General features: G+C 48.7%; 16 non-coding genes across 16 annotated transcripts; all 16 read right to left on the bottom strand.

Annotated features, from left to right (window-relative positions):
- Window positions 1–2994: 2994 nt before the first annotated feature.
- Window positions 2995–3076, bottom strand: Trnas-uga (transfer RNA serine (anticodon UGA)). Its single transcript has one exon. It is a non-coding gene; the product is annotated as a tRNA-Ser (tRNA).
- A 702-nt stretch (window positions 3077–3778) lies between these two features.
- On the bottom strand, window positions 3779–3860 carry Trnas-cga (transfer RNA serine (anticodon CGA)). The gene has a single exon. It is a non-coding gene; the product is annotated as a tRNA-Ser (tRNA).
- Window positions 3861–3998: 138 nt separating this feature from the next.
- On the bottom strand, window positions 3999–4071 carry Trnak-uuu (transfer RNA lysine (anticodon UUU)). Its single transcript has one exon. It is a non-coding gene; the product is annotated as a tRNA-Lys (tRNA).
- Window positions 4072–4610: 539 nt separating this feature from the next.
- Trnaf-gaa (transfer RNA phenylalanine (anticodon GAA)) lies at window positions 4611–4683 on the bottom strand. Its single transcript has one exon. It is a non-coding gene; the product is annotated as a tRNA-Phe (tRNA).
- Window positions 4684–5273: 590 nt separating this feature from the next.
- Window positions 5274–5355, bottom strand: Trnas-uga (transfer RNA serine (anticodon UGA)). Its single transcript has one exon. It is a non-coding gene; the product is annotated as a tRNA-Ser (tRNA).
- A 702-nt stretch (window positions 5356–6057) lies between these two features.
- On the bottom strand, window positions 6058–6139 carry Trnas-cga (transfer RNA serine (anticodon CGA)). The gene has a single exon. It is a non-coding gene; the product is annotated as a tRNA-Ser (tRNA).
- Window positions 6140–6277: 138 nt separating this feature from the next.
- Window positions 6278–6350, bottom strand: Trnak-uuu (transfer RNA lysine (anticodon UUU)). Its single transcript has one exon. It is a non-coding gene; the product is annotated as a tRNA-Lys (tRNA).
- A 539-nt stretch (window positions 6351–6889) lies between these two features.
- Trnaf-gaa (transfer RNA phenylalanine (anticodon GAA)) lies at window positions 6890–6962 on the bottom strand. The gene has a single exon. It is a non-coding gene; the product is annotated as a tRNA-Phe (tRNA).
- Window positions 6963–7552: 590 nt separating this feature from the next.
- On the bottom strand, window positions 7553–7634 carry Trnas-uga (transfer RNA serine (anticodon UGA)). Its single transcript has one exon. It is a non-coding gene; the product is annotated as a tRNA-Ser (tRNA).
- Window positions 7635–8336: 702 nt separating this feature from the next.
- On the bottom strand, window positions 8337–8418 carry Trnas-cga (transfer RNA serine (anticodon CGA)). The gene has a single exon. It is a non-coding gene; the product is annotated as a tRNA-Ser (tRNA).
- A 138-nt stretch (window positions 8419–8556) lies between these two features.
- Window positions 8557–8629, bottom strand: Trnak-uuu (transfer RNA lysine (anticodon UUU)). Its single transcript has one exon. It is a non-coding gene; the product is annotated as a tRNA-Lys (tRNA).
- Window positions 8630–9168: 539 nt separating this feature from the next.
- Trnaf-gaa (transfer RNA phenylalanine (anticodon GAA)) lies at window positions 9169–9241 on the bottom strand. The gene has a single exon. It is a non-coding gene; the product is annotated as a tRNA-Phe (tRNA).
- Window positions 9242–9831: 590 nt separating this feature from the next.
- Trnas-uga (transfer RNA serine (anticodon UGA)) lies at window positions 9832–9913 on the bottom strand. Its single transcript has one exon. It is a non-coding gene; the product is annotated as a tRNA-Ser (tRNA).
- Window positions 9914–10615: 702 nt separating this feature from the next.
- On the bottom strand, window positions 10616–10697 carry Trnas-cga (transfer RNA serine (anticodon CGA)). Its single transcript has one exon. It is a non-coding gene; the product is annotated as a tRNA-Ser (tRNA).
- A 138-nt stretch (window positions 10698–10835) lies between these two features.
- Trnak-uuu (transfer RNA lysine (anticodon UUU)) lies at window positions 10836–10908 on the bottom strand. Its single transcript has one exon. It is a non-coding gene; the product is annotated as a tRNA-Lys (tRNA).
- A 539-nt stretch (window positions 10909–11447) lies between these two features.
- Window positions 11448–11520, bottom strand: Trnaf-gaa (transfer RNA phenylalanine (anticodon GAA)). The gene has a single exon. It is a non-coding gene; the product is annotated as a tRNA-Phe (tRNA).
- Between the last annotated feature and the right edge of the window lie 537 nt (window positions 11521–12057).

Here is a 12057-nt window from a genome sequence, read left to right as displayed (position 1 = left end):
TTCGAGTGTGAGGTCTTCAATAAAACTGCGTCGCCTATTAAGTTGGTGTTTGATCAGGTGAAACATTGAAGTAGTTTCTGCTTGTAGTAGAGACTTTGCCTTTGATTTAAGCTTTAATCCCTCTAACTGCTGTCGTGTGATACTTAGAAGCTTCGCTTTTATTTTGCGAATTTGCTCTAGATGAGTATTAGCTACGTTGTGTTTGTCATGTAGTTCTCGCAATACCGTATAATAAAATTCGATTGTCTTTTTGCCATCTCTAGTTTTTTGAAAACTGTATGATTTTAAGGTTTGCCTAAGTTTAGGTTTGGCAAACTTGACCCACCATTCGATTTTAGATCCGTATTTATGCACTGATTTCAAACATGCCGTCCATGTGGCTGTGACCCACTCTTCTAATTCGTCATCATTGAGATGGGCAATGTTAAGCATCCACTGATTACGGTAAAATTTCGTAGGTTGCTTTGCTAAATTGATAGTCACAGATAACCCACAGTGGTCCGAGCAGTATGTCGGGATTACTTCCACGTCCAACACGTTATGACTTAGATTCTCCGACACATACTGCCTATCTATCCGACTGCATGATGTCGAAGTGAAATGCGTGAATTTGACTAGCGTAGGGAATTTTACTTCCCATGCATCTTTGTACTTCATGTTTTTGATTAAGTCATGCAGCTCCTTGGAGTAGTTAAAATGCGGTACCTGATCTTTCCTGTTAACTACACAATTGAAGTCGCCACCAAGTATTACAGACGCAGGATTTTTCCTCAGCAAGTAGATTATGTCTTCCTTGAAGAATTGAGCTCTCGCAGCTCTGTTGGTGGTACCAGACGGTGCATAAACATTTACAACAGTGACATCAAATATTTGACAACTTAGGCCTCTTCCTGTAACTAGTTTATCCAACAACATCACCGGTATACCTTCACGAGTTAAAATTGCGGTTCCTGTATTTGCGTCCGGTAGGACATTATAAAATATTTGAAAACCGGGCACGGTGAAATCAGTGAATAACACTTCTTGCAACAAAGCAACATCCGCCTCTGTTTCATAGATAAATTGTTTTAACACAACTTTTTTCAAATCGGACGTTATCCTGTTAACGTTAATAGTTAATATTTTATAAGCTTGACTCATCCGAGAAGGTTAATGGTCATGTATGGTCGGCAAAGTAGAGTGAGTACAAAATCCGAGATTTACACTTCGCCCAATGTGTACAATGTTTGTAGGGGAAGAAGATCCAGTCGGAAATCCGCTGCTACTTCACTACTGTTTGTGAAGCTGCGGAGGCTGTATGTCTATCTTTGCGAGTGTCTTGATCTACACTGACTGACACTTCAGGATTTCCAACTCCTTTACTGTCAGGTGATTTTTGCCGTTGTGTGCTCCCGTTGCGTTTCGCCTGCGCCCTGCCGACGTTGACGTTTGGCTGCGGCTTCAGGCGGCGCCGCTGTGTGTCTTGCGCGGTTCCGGCTGTATTTGGAATGCCTGTCCCTCGTGCAGGTCCCTCTTGTTTTTGGGCAGCACTGTGGGGGTCATTGAAGTCTTGAACGTGATCACTACTACCGACTTGAGCAACAAGTTGCACCTTAGTGCCTTGTTCTACCGTAGGCGAGGAAGTGCCTTCAGTATGTTGAGCACATTCCTGATTCGTATTTTCGGGTCCTTCTGGAATTGATGCCTGCATGGCTCCCTCGACCGGTTCCATGTCAGCGACGACATCATTAGCTGATAATGGAACATTGTCATGAGGGTGGCCTGTTGATTGCGCCTCCAGTGCAATGGCTGATTCGAGTGCTGGGTCATTACTGGCTTTTTGCTTTTGCACAGAGTGGGTGTGACCGGAACCTTCCTCATCTGAAGAAATATCGGCTGAGTCCCGAGGACGCTTATTGCCGGAGGCACTACGGTCACTAGCAGCAGGGGCAGATTGCTCCTCTACAATAGGCATTATCATTGCACTGTCGTTCACTAAAGTGGGATCTTGCACGGTATCGGAATTCAGAGAGACAACGGGCTGTTCTACATTACTTCGCATCAGGACATCACTAAATGTAAGCCGCTGTCGCTGTTGCAAATTGTTTTTTAAAACAAACATGCGACGGGGACAATCCTGCCTCAGGTGACCACTCTCGTTACAAATATGGCACGTGGGAATTTGTCCGGTATAGGTAACTAGCCCCTTGTATCCACTCACCATAATGTGCGACGGGATATTAACCTTTACTTCCATTTCAACGGATCGCACCCCGCTATAACACTGCAGCTTATGATCCCTGGACCACATTTCATTTCTAACAGACCTGACGTCACCGTACTTCGACAAAACCTCCTTCAGGTAGCAATTTTCAACTTCAGGTGGGAGATTGAATACACGGACATTTTTCAACTCTACATCAGCATTTGAAAGCGTAACGATACTCACAGTTCCGTTCCGATGGCGAAATTCAATGCGTCCCCCGAATTTCAGCAGCAGTCGCTCCATAATAACAGGATTGTGCAGCTTGACGAAGAAACAGTATTGTTCCAAATCGTAATAGGCAGTGTGGACCTGTTCTGTAGTTATCCCGATGACATCGACAATCCATTCGTGGATCTCGAGGGAGCTTGGTTGCAGAGCACGGGTTGACTTATCAAATTCAAATTTCAGGGTATTCTTCCTGGGACACTGACGAGACATATCGCTAATTAACCCTTAACGGGCTAACAGCATCGAACGTGAACACGAAAGACACAACAACACGCAGGCACAGAACAGTAGTACGATACGCGACGGACACAAACACCACTTGTAAACAATCGCTAGCTTGGCGGAGCGGACGGTACCTCCTCACACTAGCGCGTCTCAAGCGCAACTCTCTTCTGGGCGCGACTGTAACGCTGCGCCCTGGATCAAATAGCACTGCACATTGCTGGTGACCCACGTGTTTAGTAGTGACGCAACTGCTAGGATGCAGCTGAACGTCCGCCTTTTGAGAGCGAGAAAATTTTCGCAGTCGGCAGGACTCGAACCTACGCTCCCAGAGGGAATCTGATTTCAAGTCAGACGCCTTAACCACTCGGCCACGACTGCCGGTGGCGGAAGCGACTCCCGACAACTGAAACCGCCATCTTTAGAAGCAATCTGATGGCAGAAAACGGCGTGGCCTCACTCTTTTCTGTAGGGTTTCCATTAGCCGTTACGAAAGTGTATTAATTTTCGCCCAGACAGGGACTTGAACCCAGGACCCTTTGGTTGAAAACCTAGCGCTCTACCGACTCAGCTATGCGGGCCCACGCACGAGCATTATCGTACAGCTGCGCGGTGCGCGAGTGATTCGTATGTCGTAATTACTGGCTTATGGCTCCGATGGCGACTTCACCGACTTCCCACTGACGCACCGCTGACGCTAGTTTTCTGTCGTCTTAAAACGATCGACATACCTCCAAGCAGCTGCGAGATCTTAAGAAAAGAAACGCTGCACCACTGCTTTGGCCGCACTCGAGTGATGGAAATTGCGATTCTTAAAAAGAAAATGAAATGTTCGCTCTGTCCATCACTTTCGAGCACATCTGTGAACTCACGATCTCAGCGACGGCTTTCTGCAGTCCCAGCGTCAGTGTCAGTGTGAGGTGAACCGATAGCCACAGTAAGCAGCGGTCGTCGCGAAAACTCAGTATTCTTAAAACGGAAATTTTCGTCTTGTTGAGAATGGCGTCACTGGTTTGCACCCGCATTCGCCCACGCATGTCACATGTGTGCGAAAATGTTTGCTCCTCTGTACGCAAAATCGCACGCAGCCGGTAGGATTCGAACCTACGCTCCCAGAGGGAATCTGATTTCGAGTCAGACGCCTTAACCACTCGGCCACGACTGCCGTTAGCGCGGTGTTCTCCCGACACATGCAACTGCTACCGTTTAAAGCACTGTGGTGTCAGTAAACGGCGTAACTGCATTATTTTCCGTAGCGTTTCCACCGCTACCAGACGAATCGCTACCAAAGTGTTAAAATTTCCGCCTCGACGGGGCCTTGAACCCTGGACCCTTAGGTTAAAAGCCTAATGCTCTACCAACTGAGCTATCCGGGCTCAGACGAGGCTGCAAAACCTCCCACAATGCACAACTATACATTGACTCATGTCCTTTACTGTTGTGCAATCGCTGTATGGGGCCGTTACTAATAAAACGTCGCCTACATGCTGTCTACAAACTTATCACGCTAAGCTCGTAACACACTCTCGAAGACTGCTGGCACACGATGCAACAACAAATTGCACTAGTTGTTACGCCTCATACGTCGGAGCAGAGAATTTACGTGTTTTGTCGACACTCACTGGGCAATTGGAAAATTCACAAGCATTTCGAATGCAATGTTTCCCACGCTTTCGCTCATTTCACGGTTCCGTTGAAGACGTTCTTCACCACCTGACACAGAAAAAGGAATGCAGTCGGTAGGATATTTTTAATTCTTTTGCTTCTAGGGGAGTTAGTTGTCTAGTGAGTTCCTCTTATGGCATGCACTAGACAACCAGAACAGCTACAGGAGAGAGTCATTTTTGTTGTCAGCGGTAGTTGCATTATCACAAACGCAGAGTAATTCCATTGGCGTCGCATCAAAACGAATACCTGCCGAAACCCGGGATCGAACCAGGGACCTTTAGATCTTCAGTCTAACGCTCTCCCAACTGAGCTATTTCGGCTGACGTCGAAGGTTGCCATTTGCATGTGTTCGTTAACCTCTGCCTCGTTGCCAATTTCACAGTCACCTTCGTCTGATAAGACACAGGGGCGCTGAAAGGCGAGCAGCCGATGCAGTGAAGTTCCACACACATTTCTTCTTCTTCCGTCATCGTAACAAGCAAACATGTCGACTCGATTCGTGTAATATTGACTTCGCTGACGCTAGAAAACCCGTGCTATATCGATGCCAGGGGCAACTCGTGTGCGGAGAACGAGACACAAGAAGGAGTGAGTCTCTCCACCGTATGAGAGGCAGTATCTAGCAGATACACACGGTAAAACATACGACTTGCGTTAGCTCATAAATTGCTACACGTCATCGTCTGCAAGCTAAAATGGACACATCTGCACTGCCCAGTGAGGCGACACTTGTACTAACACCAGGTGGACGGCTGTGAGACGCGGAGATGAGCTGCGGCTTCTGGGCGCGACTGTAACGCTGCGCCCTGGATCAAATAGCACTGCACATTGCTGGTGACCCACGTGTTTAGTAGTGACGCAACTGCTAGGATGCAGCTGAACGTCCGCCTTTTGAGAGCGAGAAAATTTTCGCAGTCGGCAGGACTCGAACCTACGCTCCCAGAGGGAATCTGATTTCAAGTCAGACGCCTTAACCACTCGGCCACGACTGCCGGTGGCGGAAGCGACTCCCGACAACTGAAACCGCCATCTTTAGAAGCAATCTGATGGCAGAAAACGGCGTGGCCTCACTCTTTTCTGTAGGGTTTCCATTAGCCGTTACGAAAGTGTATTAATTTTCGCCCAGACAGGGACTTGAACCCAGGACCCTTTGGTTGAAAACCTAGCGCTCTACCGACTCAGCTATGCGGGCCCACGCACGAGCATTATCGTACAGCTGCGCGGTGCGCGAGTGATTCGTATGTCGTAATTACTGGCTTATGGCTCCGATGGCGACTTCACCGACTTCCCACTGACGCACCGCTGACGCTAGTTTTCTGTCGTCTTAAAACGATCGACATACCTCCAAGCAGCTGCGAGATCTTAAGAAAAGAAACGCTGCACCACTGCTTTGGCCGCACTCGAGTGATGGAAATTGCGATTCTTAAAAAGAAAATGAAATGTTCGCTCTGTCCATCACTTTCGAGCACATCTGTGAACTCACGATCTCAGCGACGGCTTTCTGCAGTCCCAGCGTCAGTGTCAGTGTGAGGTGAACCGATAGCCACAGTAAGCAGCGGTCGTCGCGAAAACTCAGTATTCTTAAAACGGAAATTTTCGTCTTGTTGAGAATGGCGTCACTGGTTTGCACCCGCATTCGCCCACGCATGTCACATGTGTGCGAAAATGTTTGCTCCTCTGTACGCAAAATCGCACGCAGCAGGTAGGATTCGAACCTACGCTCCCAGAGGGAATCTGATTTCGAGTCAGACGCCTTAACCACTCGGCCACGACTGCCGTTAGCGCGGTGTTCTCCCGACACATGCAACTGCTACCGTTTAAAGCACTGTGGTGTCAGTAAACGGCGTAACTGCATTATTTTCCGTAGCGTTTCCACCGCTACCAGACGAATCGCTACCAAAGTGTTAAAATTTCCGCCTCGACGGGGCCTTGAACCCTGGACCCTTAGGTTAAAAGCCTAATGCTCTACCAACTGAGCTATCCGGGCTCAGACGAGGCTGCAAAACCTCCCACAATGCACAACTATACATTGACTCATGTCCTTTACTGTTGTGCAATCGCTGTATGGGGCCGTTACTAATAAAACGTCGCCTACATGCTGTCTACAAACTTATCACGCTAAGCTCGTAACACACTCTCGAAGACTGCTGGCACACGATGCAACAACAAATTGCACTAGTTGTTACGCCTCATACGTCGGAGCAGAGAATTTACGTGTTTTGTCGACACTCACTGGGCAATTGGAAAATTCACAAGCATTTCGAATGCAATGTTTCCCACGCTTTCGCTCATTTCACGGTTCCGTTGAAGACGTTCTTCACCACCTGACACAGAAAAAGGAATGCAGTCGGTAGGATATTTTTAATTCTTTTGCTTCTAGGGGAGTTAGTTGTCTAGTGAGTTCCTCTTATGGCATGCACTAGACAACCAGAACAGCTACAGGAGAGAGTCATTTTTGTTGTCAGCGGTAGTTGCATTATCACAAACGCAGAGTAATTCCATTGGCGTCGCATCAAAACGAATACCTGCCGAAACCCGGGATCGAACCAGGGACCTTTAGATCTTCAGACTAACGCTCTCCCAACTGAGCTATTTCGGCTGACGTCGAAGGTTGCCATTTGCATGTGTTCGTTAACCTCTGCCTCGTTGCCAATTTCACAGTCACCTTCGTCTGATAAGACACAGGGGCGCTGAAAGGCGAGCAGCCGATGCAGTGAAGTTCCACACACATTTCTTCTTCTTCCGTCATCGTAACAAGCAAACATGTCGACTCGATTCGTGTAATATTGACTTCGCTGACGCTAGAAAACCCGTGCTATATCGATGCCAGGGGCAACTCGTGTGCGGAGAACGAGACACAAGAAGGAGTGAGTCTCTCCACCGTATGAGAGGCAGTATCTAGCAGATACACACGGTAAAACATACGACTTGCGTTAGCTCATAAATTGCTACACGTCATCGTCTGCAAGCTAAAATGGACACATCTGCACTGCCCAGTGAGGCGACACTTGTACTAACACCAGGTGGACGGCTGTGAGACGCGGAGATGAGCTGCGGCTTCTGGGCGCGACTGTAACGCTGCGCCCTGGATCAAATAGCACTGCACATTGCTGGTGACCCACGTGTTTAGTAGTGACGCAACTGCTAGGATGCAGCTGAACGTCCGCCTTTTGAGAGCGAGAAAATTTTCGCAGTCGGCAGGACTCGAACCTACGCTCCCAGAGGGAATCTGATTTCAAGTCAGACGCCTTAACCACTCGGCCACGACTGCCGGTGGCGGAAGCGACTCCCGACAACTGAAACCGCCATCTTTAGAAGCAATCTGATGGCAGAAAACGGCGTGGCCTCACTCTTTTCTGTAGGGTTTCCATTAGCCGTTACGAAAGTGTATTAATTTTCGCCCAGACAGGGACTTGAACCCAGGACCCTTTGGTTGAAAACCTAGCGCTCTACCGACTCAGCTATGCGGGCCCACGCACGAGCATTATCGTACAGCTGCGCGGTGCGCGAGTGATTCGTATGTCGTAATTACTGGCTTATGGCTCCGATGGCGACTTCACCGACTTCCCACTGACGCACCGCTGACGCTAGTTTTCTGTCGTCTTAAAACGATCGACATACCTCCAAGCAGCTGCGAGATCTTAAGAAAAGAAACGCTGCACCACTGCTTTGGCCGCACTCGAGTGATGGAAATTGCGATTCTTAAAAAGAAAATGAAATGTTCGCTCTGTCCATCACTTTCGAGCACATCTGTGAACTCACGATCTCAGCGACGGCTTTCTGCAGTCCCAGCGTCAGTGTCAGTGTGAGGTGAACCGATAGCCACAGTAAGCAGCGGTCGTCGCGAAAACTCAGTATTCTTAAAACGGAAATTTTCGTCTTGTTGAGAATGGCGTCACTGGTTTGCACCCGCATTCGCCCACGCATGTCACATGTGTGCGAAAATGTTTGCTCCTCTGTACGCAAAATCGCACGCAGCCGGTAGGATTCGAACCTACGCTCCCAGAGGGAATCTGATTTCGAGTCAGACGCCTTAACCACTCGGCCACGACTGCCGTTAGCGCGGTGTTCTCCCGACACATGCAACTGCTACCGTTTAAAGCACTGTGGTGTCAGTAAACGGCGTAACTGCATTATTTTCCGTAGCGTTTCCACCGCTACCAGACGAATCGCTACCAAAGTGTTAAAATTTCCGCCTCGACGGGGCCTTGAACCCTGGACCCTTAGGTTAAAAGCCTAATGCTCTACCAACTGAGCTATCCGGGCTCAGACGAGGCTGCAAAACCTCCCACAATGCACAACTATACATTGACTCATGTCCTTTACTGTTGTGCAATCGCTGTATGGGGCCGTTACTAATAAAACGTCGCCTACATGCTGTCTACAAACTTATCACGCTAAGCTCGTAACACACTCTCGAAGACTGCTGGCACACGATGCAACAACAAATTGCACTAGTTGTTACGCCTCATACGTCGGAGCAGAGAATTTACGTGTTTTGTCGACACTCACTGGGCAATTGGAAAATTCACAAGCATTTCGAATGCAATGTTTCCCACGCTTTCGCTCATTTCACGGTTCCGTTGAAGACGTTCTTCACCACCTGACACAGAAAAAGGAATGCAGTCGGTAGGATATTTTTAATTCTTTTGCTTCTAGGGGAGTTAGTTGTCTAGTGAGTTCCTCTTATGGCATGCACTAGACAACCAGAACAGCTACAGGAGAGAGTCATTTTTGTTGTCAGCGGTAGTTGCATTATCACAAACGCAGAGTAATTCCATTGGCGTCGCATCAAAACGAATACCTGCCGAAACCCGGGATCGAACCAGGGACCTTTAGATCTTCAGTCTAACGCTCTCCCAACTGAGCTATTTCGGCTGACGTCGAAGGTTGCCATTTGCATGTGTTCGTTAACCTCTGCCTCGTTGCCAATTTCACAGTCACCTTCGTCTGATAAGACACAGGGGCGCTGAAAGGCGAGCAGCCGATGCAGTGAAGTTCCACACACATTTCTTCTTCTTCCGTCATCGTAACAAGCAAACATGTCGACTCGATTCGTGTAATATTGACTTCGCTGACGCTAGAAAACCCGTGCTATATCGATGCCAGGGGCAACTCGTGTGCGGAGAACGAGACACAAGAAGGAGTGAGTCTCTCCACCGTATGAGAGGCAGTATCTAGCAGATACACACGGTAAAACATACGACTTGCGTTAGCTCATAAATTGCTACACGTCATCGTCTGCAAGCTAAAATGGACACATCTGCACTGCCCAGTGAGGCGACACTTGTACTAACACCAGGTGGACGGCTGTGAGACGCGGAGATGAGCTGCGGCTTCTGGGCGCGACTGTAACGCTGCGCCCTGGATCAAATAGCACTGCACATTGCTGGTGACCCACGTGTTTAGTACTGACGCAACTGCTAGGATGCAGCTGAACGTCCGCCTTTTGAGAGCGAGAAAATTTTCGCAGTCGGCAGGACTCGAACCTACGCTCCCAGAGGGAATCTGATTTCAAGTCAGACGCCTTAACCACTCGGCCACGACTGCCGGTGGCGGAAGCGACTCCCGACAACTGAAACCGCCATCTTTAGAAGCAATCTGATGGCAGAAAACGGCGTGGCCTCACTCTTTTCTGTAGGGTTTCCATTAGCCGTTACGAAAGTGTATTAATTTTCGCCCAGACAGGGACTTGAACCCAGGACCCTTTGGTTGAAAACCTAGCGCTCTACCGACTCAGCTATGCGGGCCCACGCACGAGCATTATCGTACAGCTGCGCGGTGCGCGAGTGATTCGTATGTCGTAATTACTGGCTTATGGCTCCGATGGCGACTTCACCGACTTCCCACTGACGCACCGCTGACGCTAGTTTTCTGTCGTCTTAAAACGATCGACATACCTCCAAGCAGCTGCGAGATCTTAAGAAAAGAAACGCTGCACCACTGCTTTGGCCGCACTCGAGTGATGGAAATTGCGATTCTTAAAAAGAAAATGAAATGTTCGCTCTGTCCATCACTTTCGAGCACATCTGTGAACTCACGATCTCAGCGACGGCTTTCTGCAGTCCCAGCGTCAGTGTCAGTGTGAGGTGAACCGATAGCCACAGTAAGCAGCGGTCGTCGCGAAAACTCAGTATTCTTAAAACGGAAATTTTCGTCTTGTTGAGAATGGCGTCACTGGTTTGCACCCGCATTCGCCCACGCATGTCACATGTGTGCGAAAATGTTTGCTCCTCTGTACGCAAAATCGCACGCAGCCGGTAGGATTCGAACCTACGCTCCCAGAGGGAATCTGATTTCGAGTCAGACGCCTTAACCACTCGGCCACGACTGCCGTTAGCGCGGTGTTCTCCCGACACATGCAACTGCTACCGTTTAAAGCACTGTGGTGTCAGTAAACGGCGTAACTGCATTATTTTCCGTAGCGTTTCCACCGCTACCAGACGAATCGCTACCAAAGTGTTAAAATTTCCGCCTCGACGGGGCCTTGAACCCTGGACCCTTAGGTTAAAAGCCTAATGCTCTACCAACTGAGCTATCCGGGCTCAGACGAGGCTGCAAAACCTCCCACAATGCACAACTATACATTGACTCATGTCCTTTACTGTTGTGCAATCGCTGTATGGGGCCGTTACTAATAAAACGTCGCCTACATGCTGTCTACAAACTTATCACGCTAAGCTCGTAACACACTCTCGAAGACTGCTGGCACACGATGCAACAACAAATTGCACTAGTTGTTACGCCTCATACGTCGGAGCAGAGAATTTACGTGTTTTGTCGACACTCACTGGGCAATTGGAAAATTCACAAGCATTTCGAATGCAATGTTTCCCACGCTTTCGCTCATTTCACGGTTCCGTTGAAGACGTTCTTCACCACCTGACACAGAAAAAGGAATGCAGTCGGTAGGATATTTTTAATTCTTTTGCTTCTAGGGGAGTTAGTTGTCTAGTGAGTTCCTCTTATGGCATGCACTAGACAACCAGAACAGCTACAGGAGAGAGTCATTTTTGTTGTCAGCGGTAGTTGCATTATCACAAACGCAGAGTAATTCCATTGGCGTCGCATCAAAACGAATACCTGCCGAAACCCGGGATCGAACCAGGGACCTTTAGATCTTCAGTCTAACGCTCTCCCAACTGAGCTATTTCGGCTGACGTCGAAGGTTGCCATTTGCATGTGTTCGTTAACCTCTGCCTCGTTGCCAATTTCACAGTCACCTTCGTCTGATAAGACACAGGGGCGCTGAAAGGCGAGCAGCCGATGCAGTGAAGTTCCACACACATTTCTTCTTCTTCCGTCATCGTAACAAGCAAACATGTCGACTCGATTCGTGTAATATTGACTTCGCTGACGCTAGAAAACCCGTGCTATATCGATGCCAGGGGCAACTCGTGTGCGGAGAACGAGACACAAGAAGGAGTGAGTCTCTCCACCGTATGAGAGGCAGTATCTAGCAGATACACACGGTAAAACATACGACTTGCGTTAGCTCATAAATTGCTACACGTCATCGTCTGCAAGCTAAAATGGACACATCTGCACTGCCCAGTGAGGCGACACTTGTACTAACACCAGGTGGACGGCTGTGAGACGCGGAGATGAGCTGCGGCTTCTGGGCGCGACTGTAACGCTGCGCCCTGGATCAAATAGCACTGCACATTGCTGGTGACCCACGTGTTTAGTACTGA

This window comes from Schistocerca serialis, unplaced genomic scaffold, assembly GCF_023864345.2.
Source record: "Schistocerca serialis cubense isolate TAMUIC-IGC-003099 unplaced genomic scaffold, iqSchSeri2.2 HiC_scaffold_1368, whole genome shotgun sequence".
NCBI classification, from domain to species: domain Eukaryota; kingdom Metazoa; phylum Arthropoda; class Insecta; order Orthoptera; family Acrididae; genus Schistocerca; species Schistocerca serialis.
The sequence above is the reverse complement of the archived record's forward strand: the minus strand, read 5'-3'. Positions and strand labels throughout refer to the sequence as shown.